General features: G+C 42.1%; 1 long non-coding RNA gene across 1 annotated transcript in view; it reads right to left on the bottom strand.

Annotated features, from left to right (window-relative positions):
• Positions 1-20822, bottom strand: part of LOC138067464 (uncharacterized) — an 88819-nt gene that overhangs the window by 28285 nt on the left and 39712 nt on the right. Inside the window, exon 4 of the long non-coding RNA XR_011141444.1 lies at positions 3778-3881. This is a non-coding gene — a long non-coding RNA (uncharacterized lncRNA). The remainder of the gene's footprint in view (positions 1-3777; positions 3882-20822) is intronic.

Raw genomic sequence — 20822 nt, 5'->3', positions numbered from 1 at the left:
CAGGAAGAGATCTACAAGTAAGTTTGTGTCCCAATAGGATAACAAAGTTTTCCCTGGTAAAATTTCTGAACAAAGAAAGCAGGATCATTTCTAATCAAAACCACAAAAGATGCTCACCGACAACCCCAGCCCAAGGTACAGATTCTAAGCTGCTCTGGCTGACGGCACCAAACAATAAGATACTTTTAGGGAGAATGGTCAAAGCTAGGATGAGAGAAAGTGATTACCTTTTTTGATTCAAATAGCAGATGCTTTGTCATGAAAATCCCACCCTCAAATTCTGCTGATGATCCAGCTGCTGGAGGCCCACCATGCAAACTCCTCTGCACTGGTACACCTCACTCTGGAGGAATTAACTCGGGGATGATAAAATAGTTTCATCTGTTTTCTGAGAAACCTAATGACCTGCCAGCTGGTATGGCAGTTAGAAAGGTCTCTATACAAAAGAAAAGGGTTGGTTGTGACATGGTGTGGCCAACTATGTTAGCTTTTCTCTAACTAGAAGAGGCAAGTGAAACAAAGACTCACTGGCATACTCTAATGTAGGGTCCAGCAAAATATTGGTGTGTGGAAATTACAACCGTTACCTTGGCTGTTAGCCCATGCTGAAGCTTCTAATGCCACATTTCCATTTTTGTTACCAAGGCCAGCTATTTGCGTCATAACAAGTTCACTGCTTTGCTGTGTGGACACATTCTCCATGCTAACTGTGACACCTAGGAAGCTTATGACATGGCCGCTGCCTCAAAGGAGAACTGGCATTCTCTGACATTACTCTTGTCAGCCAACGATCAAAAATAATTGTCTCCAGGATCCAGGCTGAACTGCAAGTGAGGAGTCAGTAAAACACACAGCACTACATCCTATAGTCAAATTCAGTAAACGCGATTTCTTCCTCAGGAGGCACCAACACATCCAGGCATCATCTCTTTAAATTCACCTCCATCTAGTAGAACAAGAGTCATTCTTTCTCTGTCTAGTTTCTTTCTTATTTGTGTGCTTTCAATTTCACTACTTGTAAAAATACAGGCACCAACAATGACTTCTGCCAACAGAGATAAAGTAGAAAATACAGGGAAGACTCCAAGGACTAAACTGGATTTTTTCCTTACAAGATAAATAATGTATTACATTATACCTCTCATTCCCCTTCTAACCTTTTTAATAAGAAGAGATGAACAGAAGCCCAGGTGCAAACAGCCAATATCTGACAGGGTCAAAAACTTTAACCTGCAGCATATGTGACTGTACTCAAGGTGCTATGAAAAGTAGATTTCTGGGACCCCACCTTCAAAAGGATGCTTTGGAGATGATTTATGTAAGTCAGTTTTTCAAGTTAATCTAGTGCCAGTTGGAAATGCAGGAGTAACTGCTCCAGAGGCTGAGCTTCTATTACAATCTACAGTGCAGGATGGGAAATGCAGCTTTCTGCTGTGCCACTCCCTGTCCACAAGCTTCAGTTTTGATCTCGGAGCTAACTCCTGGAGGCATGAGAGGGGATTTTAAGCTGTTGCCTATCCGGAACTACTGGATCCCCTCAGTCCTCTGTACGCTTCAAAGGTAGGGCTAGGAAGTCTCATTAACTCACCTTACCTGTTGCCTTGTCTATTTAGGATGAGGCAGAGGGACTGAATTTTGATAAACAGGTATGATTACATTTCCCTGAAGTGGTTCCCAGAGTAAGTGGGGAAAAAAAGGTGAGGAAAAAAGGTAAATTCCTGTGACTTTTTACCTCTGACCTCTGGCTTTCCTCTTCTGAGGACAAACAAGCAGAAATGTTGAGATTTTTGTCCCACACATATGAAGAGTTCACTGTGCCCACCAGTCCAATGGGCACTGCACTGGAAGACTGCCCTTCAGCTAATTGCCTTCAAGCTCCTGCATGAGGTTTAGCATCCTGGTCACACTGTGGAACCAGCTATCAGAGCTACTCTGAACAGGCTCAGAAATACCTTCTTTTGCTGGGCTTTAGATGAGCCTTTATACACTTAGTGCCCAGGTTCTGCTTAGCAAAGCCATATGCTCTTCTACACAAAGAACTCTCTTGCCCAGTTTCTGCATATCTGTATAGTTCTGATGAAACCTTGAGTTTGCTTCTCATTTTAAAAAGGGACAAAGAAAATCAAAACACAGCAAGCATATAAGCAGGAAAAATATCTGCAAAGATACAAACTAGGGCTGAATTTTCAAGGGCCATCAATTGGTGATTTGATACAGGCAGATCCCTCTTTGCAATTCTTAGAACATTACTGTAGAAGGTGAATTTCATTTTCATTAAAAAATGACTCTTAATGCTTATACATATGCTAAATATACCCCTATTTTTAATGGCGATTGTTGTACAGCAGGAGCAGAGGGACTATATCATCTTCCAAACCTTGCTTCTAGCGCAACAAAACTCACTGCGTTCTTAATCTAATCTGGTCGGTCAATTCTTTTCTCTTTTTACTTTATATCCCATTGCCTTCTAAAGCTCCATCTTTCATACTATACGGATGGTATTAGAGCCCCACTGCAGTCCTTAGAAGTGGCTCTCTGCTATTCAGCGCAGTTGGCTTTTGAATGAAACATGAGGTTCTTTAGCACCTCAGGAGGCTGAGCATGCTTTAGCAGCCCAGACCCAGCCTGAGCACAAGGACTGCCCTTTAATTCTACTTAAATAAATTCAGTGTTGTTGGTTTTGCCCCTGCTCAGAAAGGAGCTTAGTGGGAAAGTCAAAACAGATCTCAGCCAAAAAGAAAAAATAATAAAGCAAGCCCATAAATTAAGTCAAGCAAGTGTATCCTAGGAACAAGAAAGAGCTCACGCAGACGAGGCAAACCATGCCATGCATAGAAAGCAAATCCCCACTGCTGGTCCCCCCTCATGCCATTCCAAAGAAGCAAATCTCTGTGTGAAGTGTTTGTGAGCAAGCTGGAAACAGAGGGACCCTAGAAAAATAATTAAGAAATAAATTCAACTATTTGGTGGCATTTGTTCCAAAGGAGACAAAGTGTCTTTTGTCAAACTCTCCCACCAGAAGCCTTGCAGAGCTTGAACTGCATCCACAACCTCCACTGGTACTAAACATAAAGTGAGATCTTATTGTTCTCCTTTCCTTTTACTACTGAAAGTGGAGGCGAAAATCCAGATTTATAGATTTAAAAATATACGACTAATCAACCAAGTCTGAGCTGCACTTTTCCCAGGATATGAATCAACTTTACTATGATTAAAAAAAAAAATCTATTAGCATTATCACAGCAAGAACAGTACCACAGAACACAGAAGGGGGTAAGGTGCTTAAGCATGAACAGATTATCCCTAGACTCCAACAGCAAACCACTGCTCATTTGTCATATCAAGTCTACAGTATTTTTTGTTAGCTAGCACGTATTAGGAAAGGGTAGGACTTTTTGAAGGAATTAAGCCCCTTCCAAGAAGCCCTTCCAACTCAGGAGGATTTGGAAACCTAGCCAACATAACGTCTTACAAAATCCCCAGCTAAGAACCTTCATGTTGTCTTTCTTTCCTCTGAAACTCTGAGAGGACAACATAGGCCAACCACTACCTTGCTTTATGCATTGTGGGAGATGGTATGTGGTGATGGACACAGGGTAAAAACCAAACACAGGTTGATTTACAAATCTTCCTAGCACAGGAGGAGCTAGGCTTCCAGCCATCACTTAAGCAAAGGTCTTGGGGGGGGGGGAAAGGTCAAACCACTGGAAGAGCGTGGTCCTTTTTTTCCTTTTTTCAATGAGGAAGGAAAAAGTAGGTAAGATAAGTGAAAGATACCTGTAAACTCACTGTCTCAGCAGGGCCCATTAGCTGAGAATGCATCGTCATCATCATCTTGCCTTTCCTCCTGGGAAGGAGAAACGGGAGGGAACGGATGAGCTCTGTAAGCAAAACAAAGCAGAAAATGGGAAAGAGCTGAGAGACCAATTAAACACTGCACACATGTAGGATCCCTGCATGGCAGCTGACCTACAAAGAACATTCAGTGTACACAAAGGGCTGCAAATTGAACTGATAAAGTAACCAGATGTAAAAGCAGTACAACATCAAGCTGTGTTGAGGGGGCTGGATTCCCCTCACATTGAGTCCACTGTAAGCGGATGATTACTGCCACAGAAATCAAAGTAGATATATTGGCGTAAAGACTCATGAGATCTGATTCAGCTCTGTCTTGCATGTGCTTGGTAATATGAGTTGGCAACACTTTGAATGTTTAAACTGAATGAAGCTGGAAGAGAACTGCTTCTGGAAAAGACAGAAATCCTGTTCACCTGCCACCCCATGGGAAGGCAGAGCTGAAGCAGGCCATTGCCACTCAGCAAGCACAGGGGTATTTGCCTGTTCTGTGCCTCCTCCTCCTGCAAACATCCCTGCTTTCAGCTGTTGGGAAGAAGGTAGCAGGTGAAGAATTCTTCAAGCTGCCCCATTGGCTGGGACTGAGCAGAAGAAGCAGATGTGGAAGTGAATTCTTGGCACTGTATTTGGGGAAATTGGGTTGCATGTGACCAGCAAAGCGGGCCCCTTGATGGACAGATACACCACGGTGAGCAAAAAGAACTCTTTTAATTATCTTTTGTTACCGTTTGAGATGTAATATGAGTTCTAATGACTGATTTCTCTACCTGTTACACTGATTGTACCATGCTTTCCAGTCGTCCCCTTCTTTTTAAGAAATGGTTCCACCTCCCACTTCCTCCTCTCAGGACAGGCATATTGGAAAGATGTGCCCTCTAAAACCATTTACTTCCATATAAATCTTTAATATAAATGCAATGACTGAAAATTGTGAAGACAGAGTGGTCTGAGGAACAGGAAATTTAAAGAGACAAATATATAAAGATATGAGAGATGCAGCCAAGACAGCAATTTCAGAAGGAAAACAATGCTGAGCAACATCATTTTCCCCAGTAGCTGCCAGTCATTCAGCAACCTTGAAATAAGCTCACACCTCTACTGTCTCGCCACAGCCTCATGAGAGAGGAATGAAATTCTTTATCAGCAGTACCAAAAAAAACCCCTTCAAACAGCTTAAATATTAGAAGGGCCCAATTAAAGTCAGCGAGCTGGCAGCTGCCCTGCAATGATTAATGGGTTCACATATCTCCCTATGCCCTGGCTCAACCATGCTGAGCTAATGTTTGAGCATTTCATAACCTGAGCAACCCCTGTGCTTTCAAAGACACAGCCTTGGCTGTACGGTGATTTCTCCAAGACAGGCAAATTGAGAGCTTGGTTTTGTCTCTTCTCTCCTCTCTTTCTTCTTGAAAACATCCTTAAGAATGGGGCATCAAACAGTGACTACTGGATCACTATTGTAAGTGACATATTGTAAACTGAAATAAAGAACAACTGGACCTTGCTAGTAACGAGATCAGACACAGAAACTGGTTTTCATAAACGAGAAAAACTAGCAACAGAATCAAGTGACAGGCTTAAAGGAAAGAATATTGCATTATTGCTAGGAAAAACAGCAATAAAAAGGCAGAGATGCAGGCACCCACAGACACACAGTAAGTCTACAGAAATGATCCAAAGTATGTTTTGCAGCTAACTCCACTTGCCTTTGTGAATGGATGTACCAATCTGCCTGCTCATGCAGCAATATGATGGATTTTGTGCTCAGTAATAAACACACCTGGGCATCTACAAGCATCTACGCTCTTAGGACACTTGCAGAAAAGACAATGGAAACTATCAGGAGGAAGTAAGGCAGCAGTGAGGAGAGATTCTCAGTTAACAAATGAGGAAAACACTGGCCACGTCTTGCATTTTATGACTCTAGTTGCAATTTGTACCCTCGGAATCAATTTCTAATCTGCAACAATAAATTTATTTGCGTCTTTTGATGCCTGACTTTAGAGCCATTGAAACATGCTGTTGACAGAGCCCTGGAGGCTGAAGCCTCATGAAGCCTCAAAACAGGCCCAACCTCCCACCCAGCATGAATCCCGACCTGCAGAAAGTCCCTCCAGCGAGAGCTGAGTTGAGTGTCCAGGGCCTTTCAGTCCTTAGTCGCTACTGGGACAGCCAGTAAGAGCTAATGAGTGTCACCAGGAGTGCTGGAACGATAGCTATGTACCCAATTATCCACTGGGGATTTTGACAGTAAAAATCACAAGTTCAGCAAAACAGACCTTACATTGTCCTATTTTTAGTCCCTTCCAATCTAGCAAATTAAGAGTAAAAAGAGCTAGGTCCCTGTGCAACAACAAAACCCTTCTTAAGGGGTTTCTCTTAGCATCCTGGTCTTGCCTAGAAAACATGTTCAGACCTCTACAGACAACATCAGATGAGATCCTGGGCATTCGCTCATCCTGCCCTCCATGCTTCCCCAACTAGCCCTGCCCGTTGTCCCCAGGGTAGCCCGAGTATGAGTTCACTTCAGCATATACAGAACTAAGCTGGCTGACGTGAGGTGCTGTAAGGCCATATTCCTCCCTGCACAAGACCATAAGGTTCCACTGACTCATCTCTACTTCTTTCAAAGCCACTGCTACTAATTCATTCATTGACTGCAAGTGAAAACACACAGCTAGCTGTTACACACGTGGAAGGTGGACTGCACTGCCTTTGCTCTTTTGCTGGGCCTTTCACCACAAGATTTCAGAGCATTTTTACAAAGCTTCACTCCAGTACTATGAAAAGGAGCCCTCATTTCCATTTTGCAGAAAAAGGGACCAAAGCAGCAGGTCAGCTGATTTGCCTAAAGCCACAAAACAAGTCAGTGGCGCAGCTCAGACTCTGGGCAGTCCTGCTGACCAGCTCACCCTTCCTCAGTAAGCTGCAGAGCTCATAGAAGTTTAAAACCTGATAGACTTCTCAGTCCACTGTGAGCGAGCATACGGGGCTAAACCACACTACATTTTGGATAAGTGACTGTCACATAGTGCATGGGAAATCTTGATTGCATGTGTGTGTGTGTGTGTATATACAAACTGGTATCTCTGTGGAGCATGCATCTGCTGCAAAACAGTGCCTATTGTACTCAACAGCATTGTGTAGCTATTAAATGTGTGCACAGAAAGGATGCTAATTGCTTTTCCATTCACCGGATATAGTCTCTACTGTGTAGAAAGTGCATTCAATACAAAGCAAATCCATGTTTAGAAAACAGGGTTGCTTCCAGAAGCCTACTGCATTTTAATTACCATCTGCACATATGTGGGATCCTCTGTTTTGTAACAATGCTACTGTTTCAGTTGCCTTTTCCACTCTTTTAATATGGAGATTTTTATTGTTGGCCATATCTTTTAATGGCTGTGGTAGTGCCGTGAACAGGGCGCTCAGGTGCTTCACGCATACCATTATTGCAGGCGTGACTGCCTGACTGCAGTAATAACAAGTATCAACAAATAAAAGGGGGTCATAGGAAAAGCTTGACGCCTGTCCGGAACAGTTGTGCTGAATGGCAGCAGAGCAGCTCACTAATGCAGTGGGGACTCTCGTAAAGTCGTCTCCAGTTCGTGACACGCGCTGAAATCTCCCCAGTGTATTTATCTTCCACACTGACTATCTTGCAGCCTATCCATCATCGGAAGATGCTTGAGAGGCTATGGGGGTGGGGAGGAGGAAAACAAACAAACAAAATCCTCAACCCCCATTTTATGTATTGCATCAATGGTGTGAGGACAGCAAGTACAGCGATGCAGCTGCAGGAAACTTCTGGGACAGAGCAGGAGGAAAAGGGAGAAGGAAATACTGCAATGCTGATAGGTAGAATGCAGCTTGGGAGAAAGGCAAACTTGGTCATTTATGGATGAAACTTCTGTCTTCAGAGCTCGAGTCTGGAGAGACTGTCTCAGGGGGCATCACCTTAAAGGAAATTGGAGTGGAAATTCTTCCCATTTTGTTTAGTCACAGGCCTGATTTCAAGCAGTTTCTGTGCAGTCTTAACTGATGAGCCATCCCCAAAACAAAAGTAATGAACACATTACAGAGTGCCAGAGCTCGCCTTGTGCTTCCAAAGCTCCCACAACAGTTTCGTATTCAAGAGTATGCCTAATAAATCTAATTGCTCTGTGCTAAATCTCATCCAGAACTAAGCTCTTCCCTTCGGTCAGACAGATAGCCCTTTCTCAGATGGACGTACACACAGCTTGAAGGAAGACGTCCGAGTAAACTATTCCAACAGTTTCTATTTTTGCTTTCCATCTGACAGTCCCTAGGGAACAGACTGCCTCTGTGACACCCCACTCAGACAGAGAAAAACCTCTGATCGGAGATGTTAGGGTTAACAGAAATCTCCTGATTGTGCTGGTTCAGCTTTAAATGTATTTAACAATGCTGCAAAAGTATAATTTCCTAACTTTGGCTTGAAATGCCATAACGTTTGGCACAGCGTAACTCCAGCCCCTAAACCAGTAAAAATACGAGGTGAAATATTCATAGATGAGAGGGCCACCTTATCTTGCAGAGAAAATTGACAGCCAAACAGCACTGATAGCCCTACAGGAAAGAAATAAGTCTGAGGTTCATTAGTTCCCTGTTTCAGTTTGTGTTAAATAATCAGGGACATTTTCAGTATGATCCTGTTGGAGGCAGCAAAAACATAGACGTCTGAAAGCAGACACAAAACAATTCAAGTGGCACATTCACACTCCGGGGCTCTCAAAACCATTCTACACATCATACGCAAGTGGGAAAGTGGTTGGAATGATAACACACGCACCAGTCATCAGGATGTCACTGGGAAAGGTATCTTAACGGACGAGCCAATTTAAAAAAAAGTCTTCAGCTCACAAAATTGTTATTATCATCTGCTTCTTCATTTGCCACAGGTTTCACACTTGCTTGGGAAAATTCAAATTCTGTCACCTTCCCTCATCACATCAGGCATGATTTGACACGGAAGCCAACTACATCTCTTCTGTATTCCTTCTTAATGTAGTGTTCAATAAGTATCAGGGAAAAAACACAAATAGCTAAGCTTTTTCTCACTAGGCAGATGAAATGCAATCTTGGTTTCATGTATTATTTATACACCTTTGTGTAAATATGTATAATTCACACATGAGCACGTTCCCTGGAAACAAATGGCCACTTAACATAAAAGTACACAAATGCAATTTTTTTCACCCAAGAGCCTGCTCCAAATGTCCTTAAATAGGACTGCTGGTTCAACAGTTGTGCTGAAGGACCCTTATGGAGATCAGAGCTCTGTTGTAATAAGGCACTGTATAAAATAGTTCCTCATTCAAAGACTTTGCCTAGTGAACAGCCTGTACAAGAAACCTGAAAGGAGAAGAAACAAAAGAGAGGGCTCCAACTCACAGCATTTATGGCTGGAGGCAGAGGCACCTTCTAGTTAAAGTGGTTTCTAATTCCAGCTGTCAGTCTTGCACTCACAGAGGTGTTACTGCCTGTTGAGCACCGATGGCTGAGGAGGACATATATGCGCTCCTCAGCTGCTGCAGTTTATTTCTGGAGTGTGCAGTTTCCTTTGTGTCTATGCTAAACCAGAGAGCTGTGGACTAGAAATGGGCCCCATTCAGCAGGAGCTCTAGCATTAAGCTCTGGCAGGAGGAGGGCTAAAGCAGTATCATTTCAGCCACAGCAGCTAAAACAGACTGCAATTGTTAACTGGGGTCCAGAGAGAAGTAAGCTCAAGGTCAGGGGAAGAACAGACTCCTAGTCTAAAGCCTCAACCCCTGAATGTCCCTCCTAATTCTCAACTTTTTTTTTTTTTAATTCCTGGATATTTAGCAGCACAAATGACCTGACTTTCAGAGCTTATTTCCCATTAGAGGGGCAATTACAGGTGGTGGGCAGTCCTATGACAGGTTTTGTTAATGTTCATTTGCCTTTAGAAATAAGAGCCTGCCAAGCCCTGGTGGTGAATGATTATCAAACCCACCTCCATTAGTCCAAATGGCTATTTATTTCTTTGCTTTTTTCCCTCTTTTAATCCAGAAAGGAACTACAAAAATACACTTCAATATCAGAATAACCATACACAAAATACTGCAGCAAAAGAATAAGATAAAACAGGAAAAATATATTAAAGTCCCTTGGAATATTAACTATAGCATTGAAGCCTCTTATTAAGTGAATGGAAAGAGGAATAAGGGAGATGATGCACACTCAACTATTCTTTACATCAGAGCATCTGCTCAAATAAGACCTTGAAATGTCAGACGAATATACTCTGAGTTCTCGGTTTATAAATATATCTCATTTCTTTTTCTCCCTGCTCTTCCCCTCTAGGCCTTTAAAAAGTATAGGACCAATTTCCTCTCACAGTTTTTATTCATTCTTGAAAAAGTAGATTAGAAGTAGGAAGCCAGGGAGACCTTGGGATGATTTTAATTGCCTGCAGTTTCTTTTGGAAATCAGGAAAATAGATATGCAAGTTCCTCTATGAAAGACAGATGGATGACTAAGGTCTACCTTATTATGAGCTGCCACAGTACAAACTTGGCATGTGGCAGCGATCATTTGAGCATGCACACAGTCTTACCATCTCCTCACAAAGAGAGACAACATTAAAGTCTCTTAACAGCCTGACAGCAAGTTGCTCGGATAAAACCACAACGTGAATGCAGAAGGCACAAAATGAACTAGGACTGCACAATGAGAAGAAGGAGAAGAAGAGGGCAAAGTCCCCAAATCATTCATTCTACAGATTCAGCAGCAATGCGGGCATTCCCCCATTAATGTACCTCTGATTCAATCCTGGAGGAATTTTTTCCGTGACACTGAGCCCCTACTCCGTCCTTCATCCCACGCCGAGTCTGCTAGAACAGGCTCTTCTTGTAATCCAGATTCACATCTCACTGGCAACCAAAAGGATGCCATAGACTCCTTTCAAACAAATCACAGGAAGAAGTCACTGCTAATAGTGCATCTCCCACTGGGAGAGAGGAGATACAGAGTGAACTCTCAACTCTCTTGTAAGTTGCCACTGTTTTAGGCAACCAGCCTGTTGTTTCTTGCTCTGTAAGGTTTGCTATGATCTATAAAGCCCCACTCCTTTGGGGTCTAGTTGCATCTTGCTTTGTTTGCATGAGACTTTTTTTTTTTTTTTTTTGTCTTTCAAAGCATACTGTTGATGAGAAGTACAAAGAGGAGGCCAGCAATGTTCAGACCTAACTTTGACAGGTTGGCCTATACACCATTCAATAGCAGCAACTAGTTTGTGCCAAAACTGTTACTGTTGCTACCACATGAGAACCTCCTTTGAGGGACCTTCTAGGCCACAAAGCATGTTATAGAGCTCATTGCCTTTGTGATACCACAACTTCTGAAATTAGATTAGGCCCTTGAGCTAAAGGCTAGTATTTTGGTAGACAAGGAAAGGGTAAGTGTTCTCAGAGGAGCTAAACGGAGGATGCTGCTTCCTCTTTGGATACTGCTTTGCCAAGCAGATGAGGTCAACTGACCGGTTCTTCCCTTGGATTGACAAGAAAAAGAAATTGCTCATTGTTTGATTTATAATTAAAACATTTTATAAATTCATGCAAGAGCAAAGGGCTTCACTGTTCTAAGAATATGCAGTTATATATGGTCAGGTTTAAGTTTTTAAAGAAAGCAGGATACTGCAAAGACACGTGACAGCTCCAAAAGAGAAACATGAAGAGTAAATTATATATTGACACTAATGGATTTACAGGAGACATTTCAGCCTCAAGAAGCCTTTGGAATATCTCATGAAATTTCTGGTTTCTTCCCAGTAGATTCAGTGTTGAGAACATACCAACGTGGTGTTTTATCATAGCAAGCAGCAGAAATGGGGCCTCTGATAGGGAGATACATGGCAAGAAACCAATCAGTTACTAAAGGAGAGACCAAATCATTTTGCTCAGAAAAAGGACAAAACACTACTGTGAAATAAGCTACTTACATGATAATCAAGCTACTTACATGAAAAGCTAAAGTCACCCATAGGAAACAATATGTATCCTGTTCTGCTGCTTCTAATGCAGCCTGAACATGAAAGCCCCTGCACTGAATCTACATCTTCCAAAATAGGGGTGATGTGGCTGTGAGGAAAAGCTGTTCTCTTTAGTTTAATACCCATCTGGAAAGAATTAAACTGGATGGGTTTTTTTTATTATCTAATAAGTCAGCTTTAACTTCCATAGCTTCAGTGCACTGCTAGCAATGCTGGATTATGTAATATTATGATGAATTCTTAAAAGCTAAGGCTTAAGAACCAAGACCCTTGTCCACAGCAAAAGGCCATGTTTCACTGCCTGAGAGCTGCCAACAGAGACACCGAGAGAATGGGGCTCCCTCTGACCGCCTACCCTACCCTGACATGGTCAGGCGGCCAGCAGAACTCTGCTTTCTCTTCAAATACTGCAATCGAAGCTTCAGAAATCAGCTTCACCTTCAGTGGGTAATGCTATTGCTTGAATCAATATATATTACTTAGTAATAAGAAGAACAGACTGGCTCCTAAACATTACAAAACCCTAAACAGACTGGACCGGGAGAAATGGCGTAAGTTGTTCAGTTTCCTAGTGAACACAGGAACTCGCTTCTGGGAAAGCTCTGCACATCACAGGACTGGCAGTCTTGACTTTCTGACTGCATTACAGACTATCATTATATAGTAAGACACCCAAATACTGGTAAAGTTACAGTAGGGACATGATATTATACTATTCTGCAAATAAGAAAGTCTCAGGTAGAATCAATAGCAGTTTTTGGAAGATATATTACAGGGCAATATAGGAATACGTTGGAATAGGCCCCCTGGATTTGTGCTGCTGGTGTTCATTGTTGAACAAGACCAGAGGGTACAAAAATAATTAAGATCCCACATTTCTGTTTTTAATACTGAAATCTCTTCTTCCTGTATGTTTCTGAAATTTAAATATATGCTCCAGGTAAAGCTTTGCAGATAAGACGGGTGTTAGAACCTTTTGTATACCAATGGAAACTGGATACTATCTCTTCAAAGTATTTACAAAATATTATTAAGAAGATCTCTTGTCTCTTTCCTATGTGTACACTCCACTATACTTTTTTTTACGGTTCTGTGAACCATTACACACATTATACTGCAGGCCGTACAAAACTTGTCTATATTACATATATTTTCTCCATATTGTCCCAGCTTCCCACAAGCAGCATTCTTTCAAAGCCAGGGATAGCTGCTGTTTCCCCTTTGGAAATTGTGCAGGTACATTTTTAGCTGTTTGCATCTGAGCTGCTGTAGGACAAGGGCAGCTGCTACGTTTAACGACAGAAAACATCTTTTTCACCATTAACAACAGCAGAACGTTCTTCTACAGGCAGCTTTCTTTAAACCAAGACAACTTCTAGGGCAAGCATCGGTATGAAAATCTTCAGTTCACATTACACACGCAGGTAAAAAAAAATTCGAAAGTAGGGAGGAAAGGATGGGATGGTCACCACCATCTGCACTAGAGGAATATTAAGGAGAACCAAGGAGATATGCTACATTACCAAGGATTTGGACTGCACCATACCCTGCCTATTCCCTCAGCACTACTTTCTGCCTTGCAGCACACACTAACATTTCTCCATGCAGTAGATGTTGAGCTAGCCTGAATTCATTCTCACTCCCTGACAAAACTGACCTGCGAGAAGCAGCTGACAGGCAATCATTTCATTGCTTCATGAAAGACAGCCCTATTCCGTGCCATTCAATTTTGATTTTTTGCAAGAACAAAAGTGTGCTGTTCTAAATTCTGAGTTCAGCTTCCTGGATTGCTACATCTGAGGACACGAGGGCTAGAAGAAGAATGAAGCATTATACAAAGATCGTATCTTTATTCATGTCTAGAGTTTCAAAGGGATTCATTGAGTCCTTGCATCTTCAACTGCTCGATACTGTCATTTCTATGATTTTCAGGATCCTGGTAAACTTCCAGCACATAGACATGATGACCAAACTCTGCTTCTGAAACACACGTCAGTCTATTTGATTCCTCAAAACGGTAGAAATGACAGCGTATGAGACGATGTTGCGCCTGCAGTATGTTAGAAATCACTTTGTGTTAGACAAAGGCAGACTGAAGCAAGGTTTCTCCCAGAAACTGCAACTGAGGCATGACTCGTGATCATTTTTTCTACAAGTCCTTCATTTTCATCTCAAAATTGTTCATGAACCAATAGGATATATATATTTTAAATACATTGGTAAATAAATTGCTTGCTAAATCATAAATGCTTCGTCTTCTTCCCAGGAACAACCACCTGACAAGTTCTCAGATCAGGAAAAAGTACTTAGACTGCTTCTGACAGGTGCTGGAATGCCGCCTTCTTTATAAAACTGAACACCTATAAATTATATTATAGCAATCATAAACATGCCCATTATAAAATTGGGAGCTGTGAAATTTCATGATGTGATACGAAAGCTAGAAAGACAGGAAACTACAGAAAGAGGGACAAGGAAGAGAGAAAAAAAAATTCATGTAGTTAAGACAGTGAGGTGAGCCCCTCTAGCACCTCTAGCCATCCCTCTCCAGAAACACACCAATACCCCGATGCACTGTTCTTCACAGGTCCACTTCTTTAGAGAGAACTGGGTTGCCATTTATCATGTATTCATGGGCTTACATGAGTTCTCAAATGACAGCCTCTTTAAAAAGACCACGGGAAATCCAGTCATTTCACTGCTGTCAGTTAGATTCCTTTCTGCTAACATACTGCTGTCCCTGAAGTGGGACATCCACTTTGCTTCACGGGGACATCACCCGTGCCAAATGGCCACCTCACTTTTCAGGGTCTCAGAGTACAGCACCAAGTACAGTCAAAAAACGTTCTTTAGTACAAACACGAAGTGATTCCTATTTTATATATTTTACACTGAGAATTCCAGGGACGCAGGGCAACTTCACTGACCCTTCACTCATCCCTGGGAAAAAATACACAAGGCCCTGAACATAGGACTCAAAGGCTCCTCCTGAATTGTCCAGGTTTTTTCTATCACAAGTAAATATGTCTTGTTCACGTTAACCTCCATTTTAAATTAGCCATATTTTTGCTTCTGATTTTTGACGGGACCAAAAACATGCTGTTCAAAATTTTCTAACTGAAAGTCTGTTTCAGAATCTCACTCCTCCTATGGTTAAAAAATTTTCTTTTAATGTGTAGCCTAAAAGCATTCTCACCAATCTATGCCCGTTTGCCCTTGTGCCAAGACTGTCTGTTAGCTTACATTATGCTTTTCCACCATGTAGGGCACACCCTTGTGGGTTTTACAGAGAGCAAATCATATTGCTTCTTTGCCTTCATTTTACTAAACAAGACAAATCTTCCCATCTCCCCTTATACAACTTTTTCGTTGTGGTAAACCTTCACTGAAACCATCTCTGCCTAAGTTTATCCTTCTTGCACATGAGTGACCAAAACCATACCCTTGATTCCACATATACAACAGCTACTAGCGCCCTTCTCTACTGACACTTCTCTCACCACGTCTAGGCTTGCATTGGCTTTTTCCCCAGCTGCATCACATTGGTGTCTCATTCTATAAAATATAATATACAGGTTTTCAAAAAACATATTGCATCAGATCAACCCAATCCTTTACCACCATAAAACAGCTGAATTTGTAGACAAAGGAAATGCAGCAAGTCTTATCTGGACCAAGCTACTTGCATCTTTCTCTGCCTCATTCCTCTCTAATTTATGAAGCCAGTTTACAGCAAAGTGGATTATGCTTAATCCTTAAGCGAATAAATTCATACTTTGTCCCATTCCATTTTATATTGTCCCATTCCATTTTATAACATTTCTATTGCTCAGTCTTCAAGGTCATCCAATTCTTCTTGCACAATATTTTATTCTTCCTTTCATTGATGTGCCTCACAACTTTGCATTAGTAACAGAAAACTACTTCATTAACTCTTTCCTGCTTTCTGAGTCAAGGTAACTAATAAAAACATCAAGCAAGACTGGTCCCAAGACTTATCCTTGGAAAACTCTTAATAACCCCGCTCCAACCTATCCTCCTTTTACAGTATCACTTGCTGCCATCTCCCTGTATTGCAGTTGCTTGTACCATTTTACAATTCTTCTACTAATCTCTGTCTCCTCTAGTTTAACTAATTCCCTGTAGACCATGGCATCAAATAAATTAGATTTCTTGCTTTTTTGCCAAGGAAATCAGTTATCTAATTAAAGGTATCATATAAACCTGGCACAATCTTTGAAAACCCTGTGTTGCATTTTTTTCTACTTTCCATTTATTTCTATATTCTTGCTCATTCTCTGCTTCCCAATGTGTGTTATCGTCCTGCACGCTTACTGAGGTCAGTTTAGCATGTCTGCCTGTGCATCAGCAGATTTTCTGTTCTTTAGTCAGATAGACAGTACTCTGACTTCACAGATTTATAAAAAATCCTTATTTCCACACTGTCACTTCACGTACAAGTTCTAGCAGAATTTTGGGAAAGATATAACCCCTCAGGCATGTCCACTAAACTCTTAAAGGTTTGAATCCACTTTGAATGTAGTGATTACCTTTCCTTCATATCTCAAAGGTTCTAGTCATCTCGCCTTTGTTCACCCTAGCTACTGAACAAAGGCAGAAAAGCATGAGGTTGATCAGGTCCAATCTAATCATCCTTCCTGAAAACAAAGGCAAAGTACTTTCTCAGTTTTGGAGCCACACCTATGATATATTTAATTGCATCTCACCTTTATTACACAGAGCACCTTCCCCTCATCATCTCCATTTTTTAGTTCTGTAATCATTTATTTGATCTGTTTTACTTCCTTTTGCTTTGCATCTAGCTCAAGCTTGCTTTTGACAGTTCTTACTTTCTCTCTAGGGAGCCATGTGATGTTTCCTTCTTAGTTTCAAACCTTTGTACTTATTTCATACAACCCATAAGTTAATCCTTGAGCCTAAAAATTCTATTTCTGTTTTTTGAAATAGACCTTCTAAATGTCAAAAGTGGAAATCATCCTACAGGATAAGGGAAACGTTAAGGCTGAGATTCTCCAATGATCACATTCACCACTGTTTACACATCTATTTTGGATAAGACATTTTTCCAACTTAATTCCATAGAAGACTGAGAACACGCAAAACCCCCAGAACAAAGCCCATGCATGCGGCTTCACTTCTGATTAGGTATCAGAATTCAATATTGTTTAGAAGTTGAACAGTTGACCATTACCATAACTAGCTCTTCAGTTTTCTCTAATTGGCCAAGTGTGAGTGCTCCAGTTTACTAAGTACTACGTCAGCTGATATTAAAGAGTGGACTTCCTCCCAGAGATCCTATATAATGAACAGTAATAACAAGATGACAAAGCCCAAGGATTTTCTTTTTCTTTTTTTTTTTTTTTTACTGTTAAATACACAGTGGGAGAGGTGGGAAAGAGAAAAGAGGACAGATTACAGTTATTACTCGGTCATTAGCCATGTTTAAAAGTTTGGGAGCTTGCACCCAGCATCATGACTTATTAGCAATTTTTCTTCCAGATACACTGGACAAAATGGGCAAAAAGGTATTCATGTCAAATTTAATTCTCTGTCCCCAGAGAACTTCCCAGTGAGTTCCTACAGTGCTGTGGCCATGACACTGCACAAGAGCCATGAATCACAGAATAACAGAATGGCTGAGGTTGGAAGGGACCTCTAGAGATCATCTAGACCAACCTCCCTGCTCAAGCAGGGTCACCTAGAGTGTATTGCCCAGGATCACATCCAGACGGGTTTTGAATATCTCCAGGGAAGGAGACTCCACTACCTCTCTGGGCAACCTGTTCCAATGCTCTGTCACCCTCACAGTGAAGAAGTTTTTCCTCAGGTTCAGATGGAACTTCCTGTGTTTTAGTTTGTGCCCATTGCCTCTTGTCCTGTTGCTGGGCACCACAGAGAAGAGACTGGCCTCATCCTCTTGACATGCCCCCTTCAGATACTTGTATGCATTGATGAGATCACCTCTCAGTCTTCTCTTCTCCAGGCTGAACAGGCCCAGCTCTTGCAGCTTTTCTTCAGAGGAGAGATGCTCCAGTCCCCTCATCATCTTGGTAGCCCTCCACTGGGCTCTCTCCAGTAGCGTCATGTCTCTCTTGTACTGGGCAGCCCAGAACTGGACACAGTACTCCAGGTGAGGCCTCACCAGGCCTGAGGAGAGGGGCAGGATCACCTCCCTCCACCTGCTGGCAACACTCTGCCTAATGCACCCCAGGAGACCATTGGCCTTCTTGGCCACAAGGGCACACTGCTGGCTCATGCTTAACTTGTTGTCCACCAGCACTCCCAGGTCCTTCTCGGCAGAGCTGCTTTCCAGCAGGTCAACCCCCAGCCTGTACTGCTGCATGGGGTTATTCCTGCCTAGGTGCAGGACCCTGCACTTGCCTTTGTTGAACTTCAGGAGGTTCCTCTCCGCCCAGCTCTCCAGCCTCTCCAGGTCCCTGAATGGCAGCACAGCCTTCTGGTGTGTTAGCCTCTCCCCCCAGTTCTGTATCATCAGCAAACTTGCTGAGGGTGCACTTTGTGCCTTCCTCCAGGTCATTGAGAAATACATTGAACAAGACTGGACCCAGGACTGACCCCTGGGGGACACCACTAGCTACAGGTCTCCAACTAGACTCTGAATGAAGCCTCCATTTAACCAGTAAGCTTGGGCCAAATCCTACGGCCTCTGTCTACAGGGTGTTAGCACGCAAACCTGAGCTCTGGCGGTTCTCCATTGCTTACAGTGGGCTACAGCTCCAAGGTCACAGTTAAGTTATCTTGCACCCTGTGACGCCCCATAGATTCAGTCCTCTCTTCTGCTGGCTCCTCCAGAGAAGTGAATTCAGTGGAGATTATTTCGCAGCAGCAAAGGCTTCTCTTTTGACAACTCACATCACACAATAAGCAAGGCAGAAAAGCTGAACCAAAAAATTGAGTCTTTTTCACCATTAAGTATCCATGAAACGTAATTAAGGAAATGAGGAGAGTGGTAAGGGGCTGCATTTAGACATAAATGCAAGATCTAGATTTCCTTCTTTCATGCACTCTCAGGAGAGTTAGGGAAAGTGTGCCACGGAGACATCTGGAGGGATTTCAGGATTTGAGTGCTTTCCACCTGGGACCATAAATAAAAAAGCAGCACTGCAAGAATTTTCCATTTCTAAGCCAGACAACAAAATTACCTACCCCACAGCCATTAGATGTCAGAATGGAACAAGGTATCTGACTAGAACGGCCAACTATTTACATCCCCCTTTTTAATAATTATTGATCAAAACTGAACTGCAGTTTTACATGACAGTAACTAGGAGATAACTATTAGGGCATGCCTGCAAATCAGTCAAAAAGAATAACGGTCTACTACAAAAAAAGAGTGACAAATCCAACAGGAAGTGCAGACACGTTTGCGGGCGCACAGCTGAGATGCAAGGAGTTGGCCCTGGCTGATGCTGCTGCCTGGGTGCCGGGCGAGCTCTCACTGCGGGGTGCTCCAGGAGGCAGCTAGTTAGCGCTTCTGCTCGCACGAACTGGTGAGGCTGCTCAAAAGGCATATGAACTCAGGTGTAGCTTGAAAAAGCCAGCTGACAGCGAAACTTTGCCTGACTGATTTCTCAGTTGGCTACTCTGGCATGCGCTTACTGTTATATTGGCCAAATCCTCTATTTTCTCAAAAAACAAAACAAAGCAAACCAAACCTCCTACTGAGATCAAGGGGATTTTTGTTCAAATATGACTAAACAAGAATTTTCAGACATTGCCTGTTCTACACTTAGATCACTGGTTCACTTCTGGAAGGACTTTTATAGTTAATACTAATTAATTAGAATTAATACTAGCACTAAGACTGATGTTTTGGAAGCTGCCTAGGGAATACTGATACCCATTCCTCATTATTTTTAATGGGAACTGAGTGTCCAGATGCCTTAACCCTTTTTCTTTTCCCACATTATTCTTCACTACATAGCATCTACTCCTTGACACTATGCTCTAACTATTAAGCAAAGTTCTGCCACTGAGACAAAGTAAGGTGATGACCTTCCACAGAAGGGAGACCATTTCTCTGCACCTGCTCCAAACAGAGAACACTTAAAAATCAAACTGCACCTCCCAAGGAGCAGGAACAGAAGTGTGTTCCTTAGAGCTGACAACAGCCTGCACCCCTTTCCTGGGCAACAAACACAATAACAAGCTGGAGAACATGTTTAATGAGCCACTGTCCCAGCTAATACGAAAGTTTTAAACCAAAGAAGCGAAGGAGAAATGCAGCTTTAAAATGGAAGAGATTCTATCCTATATAAATTCATGTAATTTCATTAGAGACACTGCTTTACATTTACTACATGTGGTGCGTGGACTACATATTTTTGCAGAATATAAATTTCTTAAAAAATGAAAATCAGTCAGAAACCATTTAAAAAAAATCTTTAAAAACTATGTGTGGTATTTTAGGGTATTCACATCTTCATTATTTTTTTCTAACGTTCTAGGTGGACTTGACAGCTCAGCATTCCTATATTCCACTCATCTTGTAGGACTGTCAATCAAATCATCCTCATCCCCAGCGGGGAAATGGTGAGTCCCAGTTCTCTTGTAGTGAGGTCTCTTTACTCTAGTTTGGCTTATCTGAACAGAGCCAGAGCAGGAAATCAAAAACAGAATGAAACAAAACAACCCAGCACAAAGTGACTAGAACAGCACTCTAATCTAGAATGGGATTTCAGCTCTTGTTTTTCACTCCTTATACAATCCACTACATGTCCAGATTATGACTGGACAAACAACACGCTGCAATACGCTACCTCAGTAGCCTTCAGACAGACTAAATGCATTACCTTAAATGTTCTTCTAAACAGACTACACAGTCCAGTGTTAGGTCACTGAGACAGCGTGCAAGGACTGATCACTTGTAACAGTTTTGACTCTAAGGCAG

The sequence above is a fragment of the Struthio camelus genome, chromosome 5 (assembly GCF_040807025.1).
Source record: "Struthio camelus isolate bStrCam1 chromosome 5, bStrCam1.hap1, whole genome shotgun sequence".
NCBI lineage: Eukaryota > Metazoa > Chordata > Aves > Struthioniformes > Struthionidae > Struthio > Struthio camelus.
This window is presented reverse-complemented; position numbering and strand designations above follow the sequence as displayed.